We start from the raw sequence: 8,106 nt of genomic DNA, 5'->3' as shown, positions 1-8,106 counted from the left end.
AAAGCAGGCTCCAGGCTCTGAGCTGTCAGCACAGAGCTCGATGCAGGGCTCAACTTGAGAACTGCAAATTCATGACCTGAGCCAAAGTTGGACGCTTAACCAACTGAACCACCCAAGCGCCCAGCACCCAATTTTTAAAAAAATATTTATTTATTTATTTATTTATTTATTTATTTATTTTGAGAGAATCAATTCTCTCAAGGGAGGGAGGAGGGGCAGAGAGAGAGAGAGAGAATCCCAAGCAGTCCCCATGTTCAGCAGAAGCCCAATGCAGGGCTCAATCCCACAAATACAAGATCATGGTCTGAGCTGATATCAAGAGTCCAATGCTTAACTGCCTGACCCACCCAGGTGCTCCCAAATGCACTTACTCTTGAGGCTAAGTTTCATGGTACTTGTATGTGGAGTTCTATCTGCTATGCTATGTCCCCTCCCCACCCTGACCTTTAAGTGCAAGTGTTTGATATTCTCTATTTCAGTACTTAAGATACTTAAAAGATACAGACATTCTCACAGGTGAATGTACATTGTTTATTCCTGTGTAAAATCTCCACTGTCTTTTTTAAAAATGTTTAATTAAATTCCAGTTGGTTAACATACCAGTTAATGTAGTCCCGACTAATCTTTTACAAAGCAGGAAAAAATATCCAATGGAAAAAAAGTCTCTTCAGCAAATGGTGCTAGTAAAACTGGACAGTGACATGCATAAGAATGGACCTACAGCAGCGTGGTCTTGAAGATGACGACATAGGAGGACACTGGGTTCACCAGGTCCTGCTGATCACTTAGATTCCCCCCACATCTGCCTAAATAACTCAGAAAACTGCAGAAGACTAGCAGAATGGACTCACTGGAGCCAAGCATAAACAAGAGGCCCACAGAAGAGGATAAGAAGGGCAGAGAGGCTGTGTGTGCTACATGGACTGGGGGGAGGGAGCTGGGGCTGTGAAGGGGCAGCCCACCTGGCAAGGCAGAGCCCCCAAGTCTGGCTTGGAAAATGGAGGGGCCAGACTCCATGAGTTCTGACAGCCAGCTGGACTTAACATCTGGAATGTTAAAAGTCAACATCTCTTCTCTTGGAGAGTGGGGAGGGTGAAAGGACACTAAGAGGAAGAGTTGTTGAGCCCTGGGAGACAGAGCTCAGCTCAACAGAGGAACAAAGGCACTGGCAAGCACCATCTCCCTTTCCCATCCCCCAGCCAAAATTCCAAAGGTAACCAGTTCCCATCACCAAACTTTCTTGCACCGCACAAACACCCAACACTGTGCTTTTGTGGATCCATCCCTCAGGCGGGTCTGCCTCCCTCCTGGCGCTGCAGGGCCCCTCCTGCAGGGGACCACCCACAGCAAAGTGAGCTAAGCCTGCCCCTCCCGCCCCTGTGCACCTTGCGGATCCATCCTGGCTAATATGCCCTTGGCCAGATCCCTTCGAAGCAGCACCCTGATCCTGGCAGTGTGCCAGGGCACACACCCTAGACAGGGACTTCACCACTCCACAGTGAGTCCTGCCCCTGGGAAAGGGGAAAAGAAGGTACACACCAGTCTGACTGTGGCCCCACCCACCAACACAAGTTACTCTGGACAGTACAGGGGAGGTGCCCTGCAGTTTGGAGCCACCCCAGGGACTATCCAAAATGATGAAACAGAAGACTTCACCTCAAAAGAAACTCCAGGAAGTAGTGACATCTAATAAATTGATCAAAACTGATATAAGTAATATAAAGGAACAATAATTTAGAATAATAGTCATAAAATTAATCGCTGGACTTGAAAAAAATATTGAGGACAGCAGAGAATCTATTGCTACAGAGATCAAGGGACTAAGAAATAGTCATGAGGAGTTAAAAAATGCTATAAATGAGGTGCAAAATAAAATGGAGGCAACCACAGCTTGGATTGAAGAAGCAGAGGAGAGACTAGGTGAAATAGAAGATCAAATTATGGAAAAAGAGGAAGCTGAGAAAAAGAGAGATAAAAAAAATTCAGGAGTATGAGGGGAGAATTAGAGAATTAAGTGATGCAATCAAATGGAACAATACCTGTATCATAGGAATTCCAGAAGAAGAAGAGAGAGAGAAAGGGGCTGAAGGTGTACTTGAACAAATCATAGCTGAGAACTTCCCTGATCTGGGGAAGGAAACAGGCTTTGAAATACTAGAGGCACAGAGACCTCCCTTCAGACGTAACTTGAATCAATCTTCTGCACGACATATTGTAGTGGAACTGGCAAAATACAAGGATTAGCGAGAATTCGAAAAGCACCTAAGGATAAACAGACCCTAACATACAAAGAGAGACCTATAAGACTAGTGGCAGACCTATCTACTGAAACTTGGCAGGCCAGAAAGGAATTGCAGAAAATCTTCAATGTGATGAACAGAAAAAATATGTAGCCAAGAATCCTTTACCCAGAAAGTCTGTCATTCAGAATAGAAGGAGAGCTAAGGGTCTTTTGAAACAAACAAAAACTGAAGGAATTCATCACCACTAAACCAGCCCTACAAGAGATCCTAAGAGGGACTCTGTGAGTGAAATGTTGCAAGGACCACAAAGTACCAGAGATATCACTACACACATGAAGCCTACAGACATCACAATGACTCTAAACCCATATCTTTCTATAATAACACTGAATGTAAATGGACTAAATGCTCCAACCAAAGACATGGGGTATCAGAATGGATTAAAAACAAGACCCATCTATTTGCTGTCTACAAGAGACTCATTTTAGACCTGAAAACACCTTCAGATTGAAAATGAGGGGATAGAGAACTATCTATCATGCTACTGGAAGTCAAAAGAAAGCTGCAGTAGCCATACTTATATCAGACAAAATAGACTTTAAATTTAAAGCTGTAATAAGAAATGAAGAAGTGCATTACACAATAATTACAGGGTCTATCCATCAGGAAGAGCTAACAATTATAAATATCTATGTGCCAAATACGGGAGCCCCCAAATACATAAAATGATTAATCACAAACATAAGGAACCTTATTGGTAAGAATGTGGTAATTGCAGGGGACTTTAATAGTCCACTTACAACAATGGATAGATCATCTAGACACAGGATCGATAAGGAAACAAGGGCCCTGAATGATACATTGGATCAGATGGACTTGACAGATATATTTAGAACTCTGCATCCCAAAGCAACAGAATATACTTTCTTCTCGAGTGCACATGGAACATTCTCCAAGATAGATCATATAATGGGTCACAAAACAGCTCTTCATAAATATAAAATAATTGAGATCATACCATGCACACTTTCAGTCCACAATGCTATGAAACTTGAAATCAACCATAGGGAAAAGTCTGGAAAACTTCCAAAAGCATGGAGGTTAAAGAACACCATACTAAAGAATGAATGGGTCAACCAGGCAATTAGAGAAGAAATTTAAAAATATATGGAAACAAAGGGAATTGAAAACACAACAATCCAAACATTTTGGGATGCAGTGAAGGCAGTCATGAGAGGAAAATACATTGCAATCCAGGCCTATCTCCAGAAACAAGAAAAATCCCAAATACAAAATCTAATAGCACACCTAAAGGAAATAGAAGCAGAACAGCAAAGACACCCCAAACCCAGCAGAAGAAGAGAAATATTAAAGATCAGGGCAGAAATAAACAATATAGAATCTAAACAAAACAAAACAAAACAACAACAAAAAAGAACCGATCAATGAACCGATCAAAGAAGAGCCAATCGATGAAACCAAGATTTGTTTTTTTTTGAAAAAATAAATAAAATTGATACACCTCTAGCCAGGCTTCTCAAAATAAAAAAAAAAAAAAGTGAGATGACCCAAATAGATAAATTCCTGAATGAAAATGGAATTATTACAACCAATCCCTCATAAATACAAGCAATTATCAGGGAATACTGTCAAAAATTATATGCCAACAATCTGGACAACCTGGAAGAAATGGAAAAATTGCTAAGCACCCACACACTTCCAAAACTCAAACAGGAAGAAATAAAAAATGTGAACAGACCCATAACCAGCGAAGAAATTGAATCATTATCAAACATCTCCCAATAAATAAAAGTTCAGGACCAGATGGCTTCCCTGGGGAATTCTACCAGACATTTAAAGCAGAGATAATATCTATCCTTCTCAAGCTGTTCCAAAAAATAGAAAGGGAAGGAATACTTCCAGACTCATTCTATGAAGCCAGCATTACTTTGATTTCTAAATCAGACAGAGACCCAGCAAAAAAAGAGAACTACAAGCCAATATCCCTGATGAATATGGATGCAAAAATTCTCAATAAGATACTAGCAAATCAAATTCAACAGAATATAAAAAGAATTATTCACCATGATCAAATAGGATTCATTCCTGGGTGGCAGGGCTGGTTCAACATTCACGAATAAATTAATGTGACACATCACATTAGTAAAAGAAAAGAAAAGAACCATATGATCCTGTCAATCAGTGCAGAAAAAACATTTGATAAAATTCAGCATTCTTGCTTAATAAAAACCTTCGAGAAAGTCGGGATAGAAGAAACATACTTCAACATCATAAAAGCCATTTATGAAAAGCCCACAGCTAATATCGTCCTCAATGGGGAAAAACTGAGATTTTTTCCCCCTGAGATCAGGAACACGACAGGGTTGTCCACTCTCACTGCTATCGTTTAACATAGTGTTGGAAATTCTAGCATCAGCAATCAGACAACAAAAGGAAATCAAAGGCATCAAAATTGGCAAAGATGAAGTTAAGCTTTCACTTTTTGCAGATGACATGATATTATACATGGAAAACCTGACAGACTCCACCAAGTCTGCTAGAACTGATACATGAATTCAACAAAGTTGCAGGATACAAAATCAATGTACAGAAATCAGTTACATTCTTATACACTAATAATGAAGCAACAGAAAGACAAATAAAGCAACTGATCCCATTCACAATTGCACCAAAGAGCATAAAATACCTAGGAATAAACCTAACCAAAGATGTAAAAGATCTGTATGCTGAAAACTATAGAAAGCTTATGAAGGAAATTGAAGAAGATACAAAGAAATGGAAAAACATTCCGTGCTCATGGATTGGAAGAATAAATATTGTTAAAATGTCAATACTACCCAAAGCTATCTACATATTCAATGCAATCCCAATCAAAATTGCACCAGCATTCTTCTCGATGCTAGAACAAGCAATCCTATAATTTGTATTGAACCACAAAAGACCCCGAATAGCCAAAGTAATATTGAAGAAGAAGACCAAAGTGGGAGGCATCACAATTCCAGACTTTAGCCTCTACTACAAAGCTGTAATCATCAAGACAGCATGGTATTGGCACAAAAACAGACACATAGACCAATGGAATAGGATAGGGACTCCAGAGTTGGACCCACAAAAGTATGGCCAACTAATCTTTGACAAAGCAGGAAAGAATATCAATGGAAGAAAGACAGTCTCTTTAACAAATGGTATTGGGAGAACTGGACAGCAACATGCAGAAGGATGAAAGTAGACCAGTTTCTTGCACCATTCAATAAAATAAACTCAAAATTGATGAAGGACCTGAATGTGAGACAGGAAACCATCCAAACCCTAGAGGAGAAAGCAGGGAAAAACCTCTCTGACCTCAGCCACAACAATTTCTTACTTGACACATCTCCTCAGGCAAGGGAATTAAAAGCAAAAATGAACTATTGGGCCCTCTTGAAGATAAAAAGCTTCTGCACTGCAAAGGAAACAATCAACAAAACTAAAAGGCAACTGACGGAATGGGAAAACATATTTGCAAATAACATATCGGACAAAGGGCTAGTATGCAAAATCTATAAAGAACTCACCAAACTCCACAACCGAAAAACAAATAATCCAGTGAAGAAATGGGCAGAAGACATCAATAGACACTTTTCCAAAGAAGACATCCAGATGGCCAACAGGCACATGAAAACATGCCCAACATCAGTCATCATCAGGGAAACACAAATCAAAACCACAATGAGATAGTACCTCACACCTGTCAGAATGACTAAAATTAACAACTCAAGAAACAACAGATGTTGGTGAGGGTGTGGAGAAAGGGGAACATTTTTAAACTGCTGGTGGGAATGCAAACTGGAGCAGCTACTATGGAAAATAGTATGTAGTTTCCTCCAAAAGCTAAAAATAGAACTACCCTCTGACCTAGGAATTGCACTACTAGGTATCTTTCCAAAGGATATAAAAATGCTGGTTCGAAGGGGCACTTTTTGAGGAGCCTCCATACTGTTCTCCAGAGTGGCTGCACCAGTTTGCTTTCCCACCAACAGTATGAGTCTTCTCTGCATCCTTGCCAACACATATAGTAACATGTCCACTTCCAGTAGACATCCTTCTGTGTGCTGCCCACTCCTTCCCCTCTCCCTCTGTCTGAATGTGTGTTATGCTGAACTAGCACCACCTCAAGTTTTCTCAGATTTCCCCAAAGCTCTCTGTATGTTGCCACCACCACCAAGGACAATTGTATCTGTACTTCTCTCTCTCTTCATGCAACTTCTTACACAAACCTTCCTGTACAGAGGAATTCTTCTCATACGTCATGCACTATGGTTCATAGTGAAGCTCATCTCAGATCTCCAATTTTGTCTCTTAATCTATGAAAGCCAGGATTTCAACATAATGTACTCTGAGGAGTCTGGATGAAACCGAACATTGAACAATGGCATTTCTGTTGATGTTGTAGGTGTCATCTACTCTTTCTAGGAAGCAGTATGTTGATTTGATGGATAGGAAGACATGGGGCAACCTGCTTTACTGCAAATTAAAATACATAAGTCATTTTTTAAAGATATTAACTACCTACACAGTCTACCATCCATTCACTGATTCAGTTTTGGAGTGTCTACTGCATTCTGGACCCAAGAGATGACAAGATCATCCATGACCTGAGGAACTGCTCAGTATACAAATGTAATCACACAACATGGGGTACAAGTCCCCAGTAGGTATAAGTGCTACTTTATGTGGAGAACCTGTAGGGGAGCTGAGGATCAAATGTCATGGCTTACTACCTTTCATTGCAGTACTGCTGCATGTATGACCCAGTCACCTTTATAAGGTTGTCTCTCCTAACCAGTGGTGATATTACAGCTATTTAAGTGGATGTATGGCACAAATACTGACTATGCAATAGCTAGTTAGCATGAATGAAACTGAAGCCAGACATGCCCTTCAGTTGCTAATTTCCCTGATCCTTGGTTTTTGAAGGCTTTTAAAACTGCTTTGTGGGGTAAGGGATTATTCTAGGAACATCTCTTTCTCGGAGGTGAAACAATGAGTGCAAAGACTGTTCTCCTTTTGGCCTCCAGGGGGAGCCCAAAGTTCTTTGCCTTCAAAGAACAATTGGAATCAAAGGAATGCTGTTCAGGTGTTCCAGGATATCCGCCTCCTTATCTGAAGTTACACCTTTCAGGGAAGATAAAGAACATAGACATTCTCTGCTCCCTTCATTTCCTGCAGCCCAAGGAGGTACTTCTCTTTGGACAAGTTTTGCCTCTTGTAGCAGCCTCTGAAGGCCCTTGTTCCAGGATGATAGAACAGTTCTCCTGCCACTTTTCTTCCTTGAGCTTCCTTCTGCTGCTAGCTGGAGGGGGTGTCTCACAGGGGGTGCCAGACAGAATACAGGACACAAAGTGAAATTTGAATTTAAGATAAAAGTGTGTCCCAAATGTTGCATAGATCATGCTACCTCTGGGTGCCAAAGGGAGGGGCTGGGCCCCACTGCTCCTCTCATTCAGCACCTTAGAATCCTGCTTTGGGTTGGGAGTCAGAGCTTATCTACATGTCCTGACTGTTGGGGGCAAGCAGGTACTAGTGTGGTTCTGAACCCCAACTTGACACGTGGTGAAATTCTCCGATTAAACATGACTTTTGCTAGCATGCTGAGTTCACTTTGCAATCCAATCCTAGTGGGCCCAAAATTAACACACAACACAGACCCAAGACTCATCATCTATCTTGTTAGAACCTGCTCTACAGGAACTGGGAATTAAGGTGTTTTTAATGCCTGAAATATATCAGGCTTAATTTAACAATTAAAATATGGTTATATTTTGCATTCCTAAATTCTGAATAAAGATGTGACCTACCAAAT

This window comes from Panthera leo, chromosome B3 (assembly GCF_018350215.1).
Source record: "Panthera leo isolate Ple1 chromosome B3, P.leo_Ple1_pat1.1, whole genome shotgun sequence".
Classification (NCBI taxonomy): Eukaryota; Metazoa; Chordata; class Mammalia; order Carnivora; family Felidae; genus Panthera; species Panthera leo.
The sequence above is the reverse complement of the archived record's forward strand: the minus strand, read 5'-3'. Positions refer to the sequence as shown.